The sequence below is a fragment of the Oratosquilla oratoria genome, chromosome 39 (assembly GCF_046742065.1).
Source record: "Oratosquilla oratoria isolate Oo_2021 chromosome 39, ASM4674206v1, whole genome shotgun sequence".
Taxonomy (NCBI): domain Eukaryota; kingdom Metazoa; phylum Arthropoda; class Malacostraca; order Stomatopoda; family Squillidae; genus Oratosquilla; species Oratosquilla oratoria.
The window spans coordinates 7,300,269-7,317,909 of record NC_134815.1 but is presented as its reverse complement, the minus strand read 5'-3'; positions in this window follow the sequence as shown (position 1 = coordinate 7,317,909).

The following is a 17,641-nucleotide window of genomic DNA, read 5'->3' as shown; positions in this document are numbered from 1 at the left end:
CGAAATGTCTAACAAAAATTGGAAGAACTAGAGAAGGCGAACAAAAACTTAACTAAGGAAATAGAAGAAATAAAAAGACAGTTAAAAGAAGTAAAAGAGGAGAATGAAGAATTAAAGAGGAATAATAAAGAAAACATAGAGGCCATAGCTAAAGAAGCTAAGGGTTGGAAGACAATCCAAGAAAACAGTAAAGTTGCATTTACTGATATGATTAAACAGCAAATGAAAGAACAAACTGAAGACTCAGTTATCAAAGTGATGAGACAGAAGGAGAATATTGTAAGAGACTTAGCAGACAAAAAGAAATGTATAATTATATTAGGAATGGAAGAGAAACATAACCCAGATAGAACCTCAAGAATCAAAGAGGAAAATTAAAAAGTAAGCAGTTTACTACAATTAGTTCAGGAAGATGAACTAGAAATAATGAAACAAATCGAAGAGAAGTTCAGACTCGGAAAGTATAGTACAGATATGACCAGACCAATTAAGATTAAATTCAGGTCACAAACGACGGCAGATAATATCTTATCCAAAACAGGGAAACTAGCAACAAGTGAACAATATAAAAAGGTATGGATAAAAAGGGAAATGAATAAAGAAGAAAGAGAGGAAGAAAAAAAGAAAAGACTTGAAGCTAAGGAAAAAAACGAGAACAGAACAGAGTCAGAAAAAGAGAGATTCTATTGGAGAGTAGTGAATATGAAACTAAGGAAATTCGACACACAAGAGAAAAACAAAAGGGAAACAGAGAACACAATGGAAGTGGCAGAAAACTAAGAGTGTCTTACACAAATATAGATGGATTAATAACAGGATTGAATGAGCTGAATGATTATTTGAAGGAAAAAGAACCAGACATAATGGGAATTGTAGAAACAAAATTAAAAGGTCCACTACCACCCAACAGTATAGGACATGATGCATATAATTATTGGATTAGAAACAGAGAGACAAAGCAAGGGGGTGGAGTTATGTTCCTGACTAAGAAGGATATAAACGTGAGGTGTGTCACATTTGGAAAGAATACAGTAGAGATGATTATGATCGAAGTGGAAGACAGAGATAAGAAGAGCAGAAAGTTTGTGATAAATTATGTGCCTCCGAAAACAGCCTCGTGGGAAGAGAGTGAACATAAAAGTATGTTAGAGGACACAAAGATAACATTAAATAAGATAATGGAAGATGGAGGAAGAATAGTTATGATGGGCGACTATAATTGCAAAGAAATCTGCTGGGAAGAGATGACAGTAAAGGGTGGAGACGGCTCATGGGGAAACGCTCTACTTGAGATGATTACTGAGAATACAATGACACAGTGGATACAGGAGAACACTAGGTATAGAAATGAGGAAGAACCATCGAGACTAGACCTAATAATTACATCTGAACCTAGAATAGTGGACAAGATTGAATATAAAACACCAATAAGTAAAAGTGACCACATATTGATTGAACTGGAACTAAATGAAGAAAAATACATGAAAAGAAATGAACAATATAGAAAAGGAAGATTGATGTATGAAAAAACAAACTTTGATAAAATAAGAGAATTCTTTCAAAAAGAAAACTGGGAAGAAATATACAAAGAAGAAACAACAGTGGAAGAGAAATGGAATATTTTGACAAAAATTTACAAAAAAGGAGTGGAAAAGTATGTCCCAAGACAAAAACAAGGAAAAGAATATGTAAAATGCTGGTACAACAAAAGTTGTAGGGAGTTAAAAGACAAAAGAGACAAAGCTTGGACCAGATGGAAAAAAGACAGAAGGCCTGAAATATGGAAAATATATACCTGTTATAGAAAGGAATATGTACAAACGTGCAGAGAGGAAAAGAGAAAATATGAAAAAGATGTCATAGAAAAGTGTAAAGATCAACCAAAACTATTTTACAGATTTGTAAACAACAAATTGAAAAACAAACAAGACTTGGAGAAATTAAGACAAGGAGGAGTTGAATACACAGAGGAAATTGAAATGGCGGAAATTATGAACAAACATTTTAAATCAGTGTTTACAAGGGAGAACATACAACCTGAAGAGATCGAATGGAAAGAGAAAGTCCCTCCCATAAAAGAAATAGAAATAACAAAGAACAAAATACTGAAACACTTGAGTAATCTTGATGTCAGAAAATCGCATGGACCAGATGAAATAGCAAACTGGATACTGAAAGAATGCAGGAATGAACTGGTAGACATAATACATAGCATAATAAACAGTTCCTTGAAAGAAGGTAAAGTTCCAGAAGATTGGAAAAAAGCAAATATAGTACCTATATATAAAGGGGGAAATAAAGAAGACCCTAACAACTATAGGCCAGTCTCCCTAACAAGTACAATAGCAAAAATTTGTGAAAGAATTGTCAAAAATAGATGGGTAAAATATTTAGAAAAAAACAACGTGCTAAATCCAAGGCAATTTGGATTCAGACAAGGACGATCATGCGTCACCAATTTAATATGTTTCTAGTCAAGGCTAATAGATATATTACAAGAAAGAGATGGATGGGCTGATTGTGCATTTCTAGAACTAAAAAAAGCTTTTGACAAAGTACCACATAAGAAGTTGCTTAAGAAATTAGAAACTGAAGGAGGAATACAGGGCAAACTGCTTAATTGGATGGAAGACTTTTTGCAAGAAAGAAAAATGAGAGTAGTGATAAGAGACCAACGCTCAAAATGGGATGAAGTAATAAGCGGTGTTCCACAAGGAACAGTTCTGGCCCCAATAATGTTTGCTATATATATTAATGATATGGATGAAGGAATTGAAAGCTATATGAGCTTCTTTGCAGATGATGCAAAACTATTGAAAAGAGTGAACACGGAAGAAGATTGTCAATCACTACAGAGAGATCTAAATAAAGTACAGGAATGGAGTAGGAAGTGGGAGATGGAGTTCAATACAAAAAAAGTGTAGTATAATGGAATTTAGAAAAGTAAAAACAGAATAACAGGATCATATATATTGGGAGAAGAAGGAATAAAAAAAGTAGAAAATGAGAAGGACCTGGGAGTCATTGTTATGAATAATATGTCACCTGAGAAACATATAAATAAGATTTTTGGAGAAACCTATAATTCAATAAGAACAATCAAAGTTGCATTTACATACCTGGATGAAGAAATGGTGAAGAAAATTCTAATCACCCTGATAAGACCAAGATTGGAATATGCAGCAACGATATGGTCACCAATTGCAAAAAAATGTATAAAAAAACTTGAAAGAATACAAAGAGCAATTACAAAATTGGCACCAACACTCTCAAAACTATCATATGAAGAGAGACTAGAAAAACTTGAACTACAGACACTAGAGCAAAGAAGAGAGAGAGGAGATTTGATAGCTATTTACAGAATCATGAAAGGCATAGAAATTACTGATAGAGAAAATCTGATAAAATAGGATGACAGAAATACAAGAGGACATGTAAAGAAAATAAAAAAAGACAGCTATAGAAGAGACCTGAAAAGGAACAGCTTTCCTCACAGAGTAATTGACAGTTGGAACAAGTTAGATGAGAAAGTGGTGTGTGCAAAAACAATACATGAATTTAAAAATAGTTTAGATAAAATGAGATACGAAAACGGGACACTACGAGCATAGCTCCCCTTCCCGTAAAATACAACTAGGTAAATACATATATATATATATATATATATATATATATATATATATATATATATATATATATATATATATATATACACACATATATATATATATACATACACACACACACACACACACACACACACACACACACACACACACACACACACACACACACACACACACACACACACACATATATATATATATATATATACACATATATATATATATATATATATATATATATATATATATATATATATATATATATCAAGGACTACTATTACACAGGACGTGCGCACCCAGATCCCTGGGTCCGCTAGCGGAGGCCATTGCTTTCTTTGTAACCTGATATTTTATATTGGACAAATATATCAAAACTAGAAACCTGACATTGTATATAGGACAAATATATCAACTATTAACTTATTCAATGTAGTATAAGTTAATATAAACTTTTATAGTGAAATAAGAAACTATTTTTAAGGCACTGTTATACTTTGAAATGCCAATTTTAACCGGACTTAACAGGTATTATTGTATGAGGTTAGTGGACACCAGGGTTGGCGATTTTTTATATTTTTTAGAAAATATAAAAAGAAATATATATTTTTTATTTAAATCAGATTTATTTGATTTAGATAGATTTTTTTTTATAGATTTTAAATATTGTGGGATTGCTATCTGATATGCGATCTGATTGCTAAAGGACATTTTTAGCATATCAATATAAGGAGCAGTGTTATATAGACTTGCCACAAGTATACAAGGAACGGTATAAGCCGTATGTGAGGACGGTATGCTCAGGTTCACTCGATTCCTCCAAGAGTTTTCTCATCTTGGTGACATTTGCTGCATTGTCTGTCACAACACTTCCAATGTGACAACCAAAATCTTGTTCAGCCTTCTTGATCGAATTGTGTACAAGTTGTAGAAGATATTCAGCAGTGTGAGGTTTCCTTGATGTGTCTATTGTGTCAACTAAATCAAACTGACCAGTGGATGTTGTTAGAATGACACATATTATGGGTTCATTATGGATGTTAGACCACCCATTAATTGAAAGACATACAGTTTCATTATTCAGGTCATCTGCACAGTTTTTATATTCCTTTTCATACACAAGATCCAAGTACTTATCAGCAATATCTTTTCTGGATGGAGGAATATAACCTGGCCTCAGGCTCTGAACCATCTTGAGAAACTGAGGATGCTGAACAAGACGAAATGGTGAATTTGTAGCAAATATAATTCTTGCAACTTTTTTGTCGGGGTTTTCCTTTTGAGAGGCTGAAGTTTTTATGATAAATCTGTCCAGAGATGTTGATGACTTTCTTTTAGATGAAAATGATTTAGCAGAAGTGGCGCCTGTGGAGGAGTCTGATAGTGATCTTTTTAATGGAGTCAGGTTTGCAGATAATTCAAGTGGAGCCGATGATGAAGGGATTGACGCTGTTGATGCAGATCCTGAAATGGAAACAGAAAATTTTAGAATATTGCATAATTCATAAATGAATAAATAAATGAATGAATACAGTGTGATTTAGGCAACTTTTGAGTACAGTAGTTATTTTTTAGATAATGATCCCAATGGAACCTATGAAATATATTACACAATGTTGAATGAAATTAATAACAATCATCTAGGCCCCAAAGTTGAGTGGATACAGTATATTATAGTGATATAGTCATTACCCAAATTTAGAAGTAATGAAGTTGAAGTATCATCTCTTTAGGCCTTCACGTTTTTATTGCACATGCACCTCCATTGTTCACTAAACTTATATAGTTGCGTATGAAAAGGGAGAAATGCACACAATATAAGTAAAATTATTTACCTGGGTCATCAATTTCTTCTGTATGCTGTGGCTGACCTTGGCATTTATCTCTGAGATTTTAATCTTGACACAATGCCCTGTAGTTCCTGGCTGCAGTCTTTGCATTTAGCTTGGTACCCTTTGCCAGAAGTTGTTGGTAGTTTTTCAAAATAATTCCAGACAGGATAATTTTTTCTGCCTGAAGGAACCACTCTGCCAGGTCCAGAAGACATCCTTCCTGGTTGATTCCAAAGCAGCAACTGACTCAGTTAGAAGCTGCTTACCTAGAACAAGTTTCAACAAGAATCTTGTTGAAACTTGTTGTGGGCTGCACAGTGATATATACTAAATGTAGGCTTATACCATTCTTTGTATACTTGTGGCAAGTCTATATAACACTGCTCTTTATATTGATATGCTAAAAATGTCCTTTAGCAATCAGATTGCATATCAGATAGCAATCCAACAATATTTAAAATCTATAAAAAAAAATCTATTTAAATCAAATAAATCTGATAAAAAAATATTATATATATATATATATATATATATATATATATATATATAAAATCGCCAACCCTGTGTCCACTAACCTCATATAATAATACCTGTTAAGTCCGGCTAAAATTGGCATTTCAAAGCATAGCAGTGCCTTAAAAATAGTTTCTTATTTCACTATAAAAGTTTATATTAACTTATACTGCATTGAATAAGTCAATAGTTGATATATTTGTCCTATATACAATGTTAGGTTTCTAGTTTTGACATATTTGTCCAATATAAAATAAAAGCAATGGCCTCCGCTAGCGGACCCAGGGATCTGGGTGCGCACGTCCTGTGTAATAGTCCTTGACATATATATGTAACCTCGACTTTTATTTACTCTATCCACACACGTAATCATGGTGAACGACACCATAAAATTATCCCCACTCCCTACCTAACAGACTTGGGCTGAAGAAGGGCCCAAGAGTGGTTAAATAGAGTAAGTTAAATAAACAAAACTTGTATCAACTTGAATGATAATTACCTCTTCCTGTAACCTTCTGAAAAGGTTCACTAAAGCTGGAAATTCACCTATCGTGTCTCCATACACATCTGAAAGTTGATAAGCAAATTGTCTCACAGTCATGGAAATGTCAACTTAATGTGCATGAATGACCTAGAAATAAAACTAATTGAAAGAAAGTGATAAAAAGAATGTTGCATATAAGAATGTTGTGAAATTTAGAATTGAAGGATGAGAAATGAAAGAGATGGAAAAATTTTTTTAAGAATATAAAGGATGATGCAGGTATCAGTTACTTAACCTTCATTAATATGAAACAATTTTCCAGCCTTCAGTGAAACTTCGTACCAAAAATATTCACCCCATTTCTGAATATGATACGTAAAACGGACGGACGTTGTGCGCGCGACTCCCGTGTTTTTTGGTGTTTTATCGCGCGGGGGGAGTGCCAAAGGAGGAGATAAGTTTCTAAGTGATTTGTGAATGGATAATCTATGCACCGCTCACAATTGCAGTGACTAGCTGAACCAGTGGTAGCTACAATTAGGAAAACAGTTTTGAAATGAAGAATCGAAATGCCCCGAACCAGTGCTATGGGCCCGAACTTGTTTACAATTTGAACAAGGGTGCCAGTGTTTGAGGGTCATAAACCAACGTACCTCTATTTCCCCCTCTCCCCAGACCGACCTCGCACGACGAATAAATGGGTATTGACAACTGAGGCCTCCACGGTATCCCCCAAGCCTGGGGGGTCCTCAGCCCCACTCTGTTCAATGTGCTCGTCTCCAACATTCTGGAACTACCTCTACCACAGGGGTGCAAGGTCATCTGCTATGCAGATGACATTGCGCTCATAATTACTGGGAAACGGCAGTGCTTCAACAGGACTCAGCGCTGTTTAAGCACTGTGGCGACGGAATGTAGCAGGTTAGGGTCAAAGATCTCCCCTACAAAGTCGAAAGCTATGGCACTGAGACTCAGGACAGAAGGGAAGCACCTCACCATCCAGGACCTTAGGCTGGATTGGGTTCACCAGTATCAGTATCTGGGGGTCTGGATTGATGAGAGGCTCACCTTTCAGAGGGAACTTACCTATCTCAAGGAGAGACTGAAGGCAAGAACCACAGTTATGAGAGCAATGACGGGGAAAGCACTCGGTGCCACGCATCGGGTCCTTCGCACATTCTATGTGCACGCAGTCCGCAGTCTGATGGACTACGCTGCCCCAGCTCTCATAAATGTGACGACTGCCAAGCTTGAAGACCTGGAGCCTTGCCAAAATGCCGCAGCAAGGATTATCCTAGGAGCTCAACCTTGGACTAAGATCGTTAACCTCCGAATGGAGGCTTCGTTGCCTTCATTAACATCACGGGTCAGAAGGCTGGAGGTCGACTTTCTTGCCAAGTTGGTCCAGAGCCCCAGGATAACTGAGCTGAGTCAGAGCCTTGTGACAGCTCTGGGACGGGTGGGTACTTTTATCCACTCCGATACCTGGCTGGCACAGGCGGCGGGGATCCTGGACTCCTTCAGGCTCACCAGCACTCTCCTTGAGAAGGGTAGGGACTCTCCACATCCAGAGTTCAAGCCCCCACCACCATGGCTGTCGATACCTGCAACTTTCGTTGTCACAAAGCTTCCCAGTAAGAAGAAGTTATGTGACCAGGAAAGAGTACGAGCACAGGCCCTACAAGGCGTCCGCGCACTGTCGAGACCTGGAACGGCGGTCTATTACACGGATGGCTCCGTAGACCCCAACAGGCCTCGCAGTGCGGGGGCTGCTTTTGTGACGGATGGTTTGACCTACGGCAGGAGAGTATCTGATCATGCGTCCACTCTCCAAGCTGAGGCCATAGCGGTCCAAGGAGCGTTAGAGCATGCTCTAATATCTCGAGCTGGTCCTGTGGTGATCCACACGGATTCACAATCTTTGCTAGGCAGCTTAGAATCGATACAGCCCAGCGACAATGTACGCCTACTGACCTCCATCCTAGCACTCCTGCTGAAGCTGCATCAGCAAGGCAGGAGTGTTACGCTCAACTGGGTGCCAAGCCACGTAGGTGTCCCAGGTAACGAGTTAGCCGACGCCGCAGCAGAAGCGGCGCGCAAAAGACCTGAAGTCGATGTTGTCGTCCCTCTCAGCAGAAATCAGTTGCGCCTACGCACCAGGGCTCTTAACCAGGTACAACGGTTCCTCGAGCACAGACTGGAGGCAGAGGTGTCAGAGAGGGCGAGGTGGTACAGGGCAGTCACAGACTACGAGCCCCTTGTACTTCCTCGCTCCACACCTAGAAAAGTGGAGACTGCTCTTCCGTCTGCGACTGGAGGACCGTTGTTTCTGGCAAATAAAGACCAATTCAACACCTGAAGAAAGAAGATGCCGCCACTGCAGCCACCCTGAAGCCACCCTTGACCACTACCTCAAGCATTGCCCCGCAACTGCTTTTCTGAGGAGAGGGCCTCCGACAACATCTGAGGGTCTTGTGCGCCGCCTATGCAGCCACTTAAGTCCGTTTGAACTGCGTCGGCTGGTGGAGAGTCAGCCCCCCCTTTAATTTCTATATACATATATATATATATATATATAGATATATATATATATATATATATATATATATATATATATATATGTCTCTGTCCGGAAGGGTGAATTCATAGCGATGTGCATACGTATATTGCATACGTATGCACATCTAATGTATGTATGAGTGTGTGTGACCAAGGCCACACACACTCATACATTGAATCACCCCCCTATAATCTCTATATATATGTTTACTGTCCGGAGGGGTGAATTCATAGCGATGTGCATACGTATATTGCATACGTATGCACATCTAATGTATGTATGAGTGTGTGTGGCCAAGGCCACACACACTCATACATTGGATCACCCCCCCTTTCTTTACATTATATACATTAAGATGTCACCACTTACCATCATTATTCAGTTATATTGAGAAGGGTGCATTCACTGAGATGTGCATGCGCATTTCATATACGTGTGCACATCTTGTGAATGTATGAGTGTGTGTGGCTGGGCCCACACACACTCATATGCACAATCACCCTCCAAACGGGCTAACATTAAAAGCCCGTGGGAGCTTCACTCCCGAATTAATTAGACTACACTAGACCCCCAAGCCTCCTCCCCCTCCTCCTCCCTCTCTCCTCCTCCTCCCTGCTCTCCCCTCGTACAAGTCTCCTCCTCCCCCTTCTCCTTCTCCTCCCTGCTCTTTCCTCCTTCATATTCTTATCTTTCTTTTCTTTCCGATTTCTTTTCCGAACTTTTAATCACACTGACATCATTGCTCATCGTGGAAAGGACGGAAAGGATAAACCTGGTAAAGAGAAGTTATCTTAAATTATTTGTCTAAATACCAAGTAGGGCCGAAGTTGTTGAGAGTACGCGTGTTTTTAAGTGTCTCCAGTTCAAGAGTTCGTAATCGGTGTTCATATCCCCGTATATGAACCCTATTACCTCTGGGGCATATTAGACCGACAACTTCGCAAAAAGAACAGGAGGCCATCTTCAGAGCCCGAACTCTTAGTATTATTAAGGGAAACATAGTAAGAAATCCCTCAAGATGATATTCGTAAAATTATTCACTTCTCCTGCGTCAGCTGAGGACCTTTTGTTGACATTTTTTCCCCGTCAGGTGGAGCCCGTGCGCCTCCTTCCTCATTTCCTTCCATTCCCCTCACTAATCCCTCCCCTTCTCCCTTTTCATCACCTTCCCACTACACCACGAGCTTTCCCCTTCCCTATAAATACAAAAAGGTACTTCCTCGTTGTTGAGATCCACGACAATTTTACCTTCTTCTTCGGAGCTCCAATCTTCGCCGTGAATCGGTCTACGTGTATTCACTTGGTCTTTGGATCACGTGTTGGACTCGTGATCGACAGCTATTTCCCTCCTGGAAGAGAGCTCAGAGCTCGTAGGTCCGATCTATGGGTAATGCTATGACCTTGCACACACACACACACCCCCAACTCCCCGCCCACGAGAGTTGGAGTAACACCCCTCAGCGCTGCGATACTGATATTATTTCAGCCCCGGGCGAGAGTCGAACCCGGACCTCCGTAGTGGCAGGCCAGAGCTCTAACCACAGCGCCATGAGAGGGTGTGTGTGTATGTGTGTATTTACCTAGTTGTATTTACCTAGTTGTATTTTACGGGAAGGGGAGCTATGCTCGTAGTGTCCCGTCTTCATATCTCATTTTATCTAAACTATTTTTAAATTCATGTATTGTTTTTGCACACACCACTTTCTCATCTAACTTGTTCCAACTGTCTATTACTCTGTGAGGAAAGCTGTTCTTTTTCACATCTCTTCTATAGCTGTCTTTCTTGATTTTCTTTCCGTGCCCTCTTGTATTTCTGTCATCCCATTTTATCAGGTTCTCTCTATCAATAATTTCTATGCCTTTCATGATTCTGTAAATAGCTATCAAATCTCCTCTCTCTCCTCTTTGCTCTAGTGTCTGTAGTTCAAGTTTTGCTAGTCTCTCTTCATATGATAGTTTTGAGAGTGTTGGTGCCAATTTTGTAATTGCTCTTTGTATTCTTTCAAGTTTTTTTTTATACATTTTTTTGTACTTGGTGACCACATCGTTGCTGCATATTCCAATCTTGGTCTTATCAGAGTGATTAGAATTTTCTTCACCATTTCTTCATCCAGGTATGTAAATGCAACTCTAATTGTTCTTATTGAACTATAAGTTTCTCCAAAAATCTTATTTATATGTTTCTCAGGTGACATATTATTCATAACAATGACTCCCAGGTCCTTCTCATTTTCTACTTTTTTTTATTCCTTCTTCTCCCAATTTATATGATCCTGTTATTCTGTTTTTGCTTTTTCCAAATTCCATTATACTACACTTTTTAGTGTTGAACTCCATCTCCCACTTCCTACTCCATTCCCATACTTTATTTAGATCACTCTGTAGTGACTCACAATCTTCTTCCATGTTCACTTTTTTTAATAGTTTTGCATCATCTGCAAAGAAGCTCATATAACTTTCAATTTCTTCATCCATATCATTAATATATATAGCAAACATTATTGGGGCCAGAACTGTTCCTTGTGGAACACCGCTTATTACGTCATCCCATCTTGAGTGTTTGTCTCTTATCACTACTCTCATTTTTCTTTCTTGCAAAAAGTCTTCCATCCATTTAAGCAGTTTGCCCTGTATTCCTCCTTCAGTTTCTAATTTCTTAAGCAACTTCTTATGTGGTACTTTGTCAAAAGCTTTTTTTAGGTCTAGAAATGCACAATCAACCCATCCATCTCTTTCTTATATTATATCTATTAGCCTTGAATAGAAACACATTAAATTAGTGACGCATGATCGTCCTTGTCTGAATCCAAATTGCCTTGGATTTAGCACGCTGTTTTTTCTAAATATTTTACCCATCTAATTTTGATAATTCTTTCACAAATTTTTGCTATTGTACTTGTTAGAGAGACTGGTCTATAGTTGGTAGGGTCTTCTTTATTTCCTCCTTTATATATAGGTACTATATTTGCTTTTTTCCAATCTTCTGGAACTTTTCCTTCTTTCAAGGAACTATTTATTATGTTATGCATTTTGTCTGCCAGTTCATTTCTGTATTCTTTCAAAATCCAGTTTGCTATTTCATCTGGTCCATGCGATTTTCTAACATCAAGATTACTCAAGTGTTTCAGTATTTTGTTCTTTGTAACTTCTATTTCTTTCATAGGGGGGACTTTCTCTTTCCATTCGATCTCTTCCGGTTGTATGTTCTCCCTTGTAAACACTGATTTAAAATGCTTGTTCATAATTTCCGCCATTTCAATTTCCTCTGTGTATTCAACTCCTCCTTGTCTTAATTCCTCCAAGTCTTGTTTGTTTTTCAGTTTGTTTACAAAATCTGTAGAATAGTTTTGGTTGATCTTTACATTTTTCTATGACATCTTTTTCATATTTTCTCTTTTCCTCTCTGCACGCTTGTACATATTCATTTCTATAACAAGTATATATTTTCCATTTTTCAGGTCTTTTGTCTTTCTTCTATTTGGTCCAAGCTTTGTCTCTTTTGTCTTTTAACACTCTACAACTTTTGTTGTACCAGCACTTTACATATTCTTTTTCTTGTTTTTGTCTTGGGACATACTTTTCCACTCCTTTTTTTTTTTTTTTTTTTATAAATTTTTGTCAAAATATTCCATTTCTCTTCTACTGTTGTATCTTCTTTGTGTATTCTTTCCCAGTTTTCATTTTGAAAGAATTCTCTTATTTTATCAAAATTTGTTTTTTCATACATCAATCTTCCTTTTCTATATTGTTCATTTCTTTTCATATATTTTTTCTCATTTAGTTCTAGTTCTATCAGTATGTGGTCACTTTTATTTATTGGTGCCTGGTATTCTATCTTTTCCACTATTTCAGGTTCTGATGTGATTATTAGGTCTAGTCTCGATGGTTCTTCTTCATTTCTATACTTAGTGTTCTCTTGAATCCATTGTGTCATTGTGTGGTCAATAATCATCTCAAGTAGAACATTTCCCCATGAGTCTTCTCCACTCTTTACGGTCATCTCTTCCCAGCAGATTTCTTTGCAATCAAAGTCGCCCATCATAATTATTCTTCCTCCATCTTCCATTATCTTGTTTAGTGTTATTCTTGTGTCTTCTAACATACTTTTTTCACTCTCTTCCCACGAGGCTGTTTTTGGGGGGCATGTAGTTTATTACAAACTTTCTGCTCTTCTTATCTCTGTCTTCTACTTCGATCATAATCATCTCTACTCTATTCTTTTCATATGTGACACTCTTCACGTTTATATTCTTCTTAGTCAGGAACATAACTCCACCCCCTTGTTTTATCTCTCTGTTTCTAATCCAATAATTATATGCATTGTGTCCTATGCTGTTGGGTGGTAGTGGACCTTTTAATTTTGTCTCTACAATTCCCATTATGTCAGGTTCGTTTTCCTTCAGATACTCGTTCAGTTCATTCAGTCCTGTTATTAATCCATCTATATTTGTGTAGGACACTCTTACCTTTCTGTAATTTCCATTGTATTCTCTGTTTCTTTTTTGTTTCTCTCTGTTATGGTCCATTTCCTCAATTTCATATTCACTACTCTCCAGTAGAATTCTTGTTTTTCTGACTCCGTTCTGGTCTCGTTTTTTTCTTTAGCTTCTTTCCTTTTAATTTTTTCTTCCTCTCTTTCCTCTTTATTCATTTCTCTTTTTATCCATACCTTTTTATATTGTTCACTTGCTGCTAGCTTCCCTGTTTTTGCTAAGATATTCTCTGCTGGTGTTTGTGATCTGAATTAAATCTCAATTGGTCTGGTCTTATCTGTACTATATTTTCCGAGCCTAAACATCTCTTCGATTTGTTTCATTATTTCAGGTTCATCTTCCTGAACTAATTCTAGTAAACTCCTTACTTTTTCTTTTTCCTCACTGATTCTTGAAGTTCTATCTAGGTTATGTTTCTCTTCCATTCCTAATATAATTATACATTTCTTTTTATCTGCTAAGTCTCTTACTATATTCTCCTTCTGTCTCATCACTTTGATAACTGAGTCTTCAGTTTGTTATTTCATTTGCTGTTTAATTATATCAGTAAATGTAACTTTACTGTTTTCCTGGATTTTTCTCTAACCCTGTGCTTCTTTTGCTATGGCCTCTTTATTGTTCCTTTTTAATTCTTCATTCTCGTCTTTTACTTCTTTTAACTGTCTTTTTAATTCTTCTATTTCATTAGTTAAATTTTTGTTCGCCTTCTCTAGTTCTTCCAATTTTTCAACTCTCTGCGCAATGTTGGTTACGTTACCGAACCTGTCTTTCCAATGTTCGATCATCTTATCAAGTTTCTCCTCTAGTCTTGTCAATCGGGGGAGATTGGTATCACCCCACCCTCATTAAATCCCTGGAAATTATTATCCTCACCTTCCATTGTGCTGCTCTTATCTATATTTCTAATCTTTACAATTTTGTTAATCCCATCACCAGAATCATCGGTCCTTCGTTTGTTTATAAGACGTCTGGCCTCTTGGGTCAAGTCCTCCCCTTCCTCATTTCCTTCCATTTCCCTCAGTAATCCCTCCTCTTCTTCTTTTTCCTCACTTTCCCACGACACCACGAGTTATCCCCTTCCCTGTAATACAATAGGTACTTCCTTTGCGTTGAGGTCCACGAATATTTCACTTTTTCTTCAGAACTCTAATCCTCGCCGTCCATCCGACAAAAGTGTGTGTGTGTGTGTGGGTACTTACCTAGTTGTATCTACCTAGTTGTATTTTACGGGAAGGAGAGCTATGCTCGTGGGATCCCGTCTTCATATATCATTTTATCTAAACTGTTTTTAAATTCATGTATTGCTTTTGCACACACCAATTTCTCATCTAACTTGTTCCAATTGTCTATTACTCTGTGGGGAAAGCTGTTCTTTTTTAGGTCTCTTCTATAACTGTCTTTCATGATTTTCTTTCCATGTCCTCTTGTATCTCTACTATCCCATTTTATTAGATCCTCTCTATGAATAGTTTCTATGCCTTTCACTATTCTATAAATAGTTATAAAATCTCCTCTCTTCTTTGCTCTAATGTCTGTAGCTCAAGTTTTGCTAGTCTCTCTTCATATGATAGTTTTGAGAGTGTTGGTGCCAATTTCATAATTGCTCTTTGTATTCTTTCAAGTTTTATTATAATTTTTTTTTTTTTTTGTACTTGGTGACCACGTCGTCGCTGCATACTCCAATCTTGGTCTTATCAAAGTGACTAGTATTTTCTTCACCATTTCTTCATCCAGGTATGTAAATGCCACTTTGATTGTTCTTATCAAATTATAAGTTTCTCCAAAAACTCTGTTTATATGTCTCTCAGGGGACATATTATTCATAATAATGACTCCCAGGTCCTTCTCCTTTTCTACTTTTTTTAATTTCTTCATCTCCCATTTCATATGATCTCACTATTCTTTTTTTTTTTTTTTTTTTCTTTTTCCAAATTCCATTATACTACACTTCTTAATATTGAATTCCATCTCCCACTTCCTACTCCATTCCCATACTTTATTGAGATCACTCTGTAGTGACTCACAATCTTCTAGTGTTCACTTTTTTCAACAGTTTTGCATCATCCGCAAAGAAGCTCATATAACTTTCAATTCCTTCATCCATATCACTAATATATGTAGCAAGCATTATTGGGGCCAGAACTGTTCCTTGTGGAACTCCACTAATCACTTCATCCCAATTAGAGTGTTTGTCTCATATCACTACTCTCATTTTTCTTTCATGCAAGAAGTCTTCCATCCACTTCAGCAGTTTGCCCTGTATTCCTCCTTCAGTTTCTAATTTCTTAAACAACTTCTTATGTGGCACCTTATCAAAAGCTTTTTTTTAGGTCTAGAAGGCACAATCAGTCCATCCATCTCTTTTTTGTATTAAATCTATTATCCTTGAATAGAAACACATTAAGTTTGTGATGCATGATCGTCCTTGTCTAAATCCAAATTGCCTTGGATTTAGTACATTGTTTTTTCCAGATGCCTTACCCATCTAGTTTTTATGATTTTTTCACAAATTTTAGCTATCGCACTTGTAAGAGAGACCGTTCTATAGTTAGCGGGGTCTTCCTTGTTTCCCCCTTTATATATTGGTACTATATTTGCTTTTTTCCAATCTTCTGGAACTTTTCCGTCTTTCAATGAACTGCTTATCAAAATATGTATTTTGTCTGCCAGTTCATTCTTGCATTCTCTCAAAATCCAGTTTGCCATTTCATCTGGTCCATGCGATTATCTGACATCGAGATTACTCAAGTGTTTCATTATTCAATTTATTGATACTTCTATCTCTTGCATGGGGGGGGGGGACTTTCTCCTCCCATTCGATATCTCTAGGTTGTATGTTCTCCCTTGTAAACACTGATTTAAAATGCTTGTTCATAATTTCTGCCTTTTCTATTTCCTCTGTGTATTCAACTCCTTGTCGTAGTTTCTCTAATTCTTGTTTGTTTTTCAGTTTGTTGTTTACAAATCTGTAAAATAGTTTTGGTTGATCTTTATTTATTTATTTTTTTATCTTTTTCGCATTTTCTCTTTTCTTCTCTGCACACTTGTACATATTCATTTCTATAACAAGTATGTATTTTCCATTTTTCAGGTCTTTTGTCTTTTTTCCATGTTATCCAAGCTTTATCCCTTTTGTCTTTTAACTCCCTACATCTTTTATTGTACCAGCACTTTACGTACTCTTTTTCTTGCTTTTGTCTTGGAACATACTTTTCCACTCCTTCTTTATAATTTTTTTGGTCAAAATATTCGATTTCTCGTCTACTGTTGTTTCTTTCTTGTGTATTTTTTCCCAGTCAGCTTTTTGAAAGAATTCTCTTATTTCATCAAAATTTGTTTTTATCATACATCAAACTTCACTTTCTATATTGTTCGTTTTTCATGTTTTTTTTCCTAATTTAGTTCCAGTTCAACCAATATGTGGTTACTTTTACTTATTGGTGTCTTATATTCAATCTTTTCCACTATTTCGGGTTCTGATGTGATTATTGTTGAAATATAAATATTTGTTATTGTGCATCTTGTATTGTTTTTGATTGAATGTATAATGCAATGTATAGTAAGAATTTTGTCATTTGATTTATTGTATAATCTGTACTTAATTTGCATGTATAAGAAAGTTCAGTTGCTGGGCCTGAGAGATTTCCCGCGCTAAGGGAGACATTACGCTTCTACAAGTCAGTCATAGTGAAGCCACGGTGTGGAGAGGTTGAGGTGTACATTTTTGTCTGAACATAAACTTAGTTGTGTCATGTGCATTGTGCCTTTGAAGAACAATAAACAGTTAAGTACTTTTCTAAGCGTTTATATAATACCCATAACTTTTAACAATTATTAAGTCCAGTCTCGATGGTTCTTCTTCATTTCTATACCTAGTTTTCTCTTGTATCCATTGCGTCACTGTATGTTCTATAATCATATCAAGTAGTACATTTCCCCATGGGTCGTCTCCACCCTTCGCTGTCATCTCTTCCCAGCAGATTTCTTTACAATTAAAGTCACCCATTACAACTATTCTTCCTCCATCTTCCATTATCTTAGTGTTATCCTTGTGTCTTCTAACATACTTTTATGTTCTCTCTCTTCCCACGATGCCGTTTTAGGAGGCACATAATTTACCACAAACTTCCTGCTCT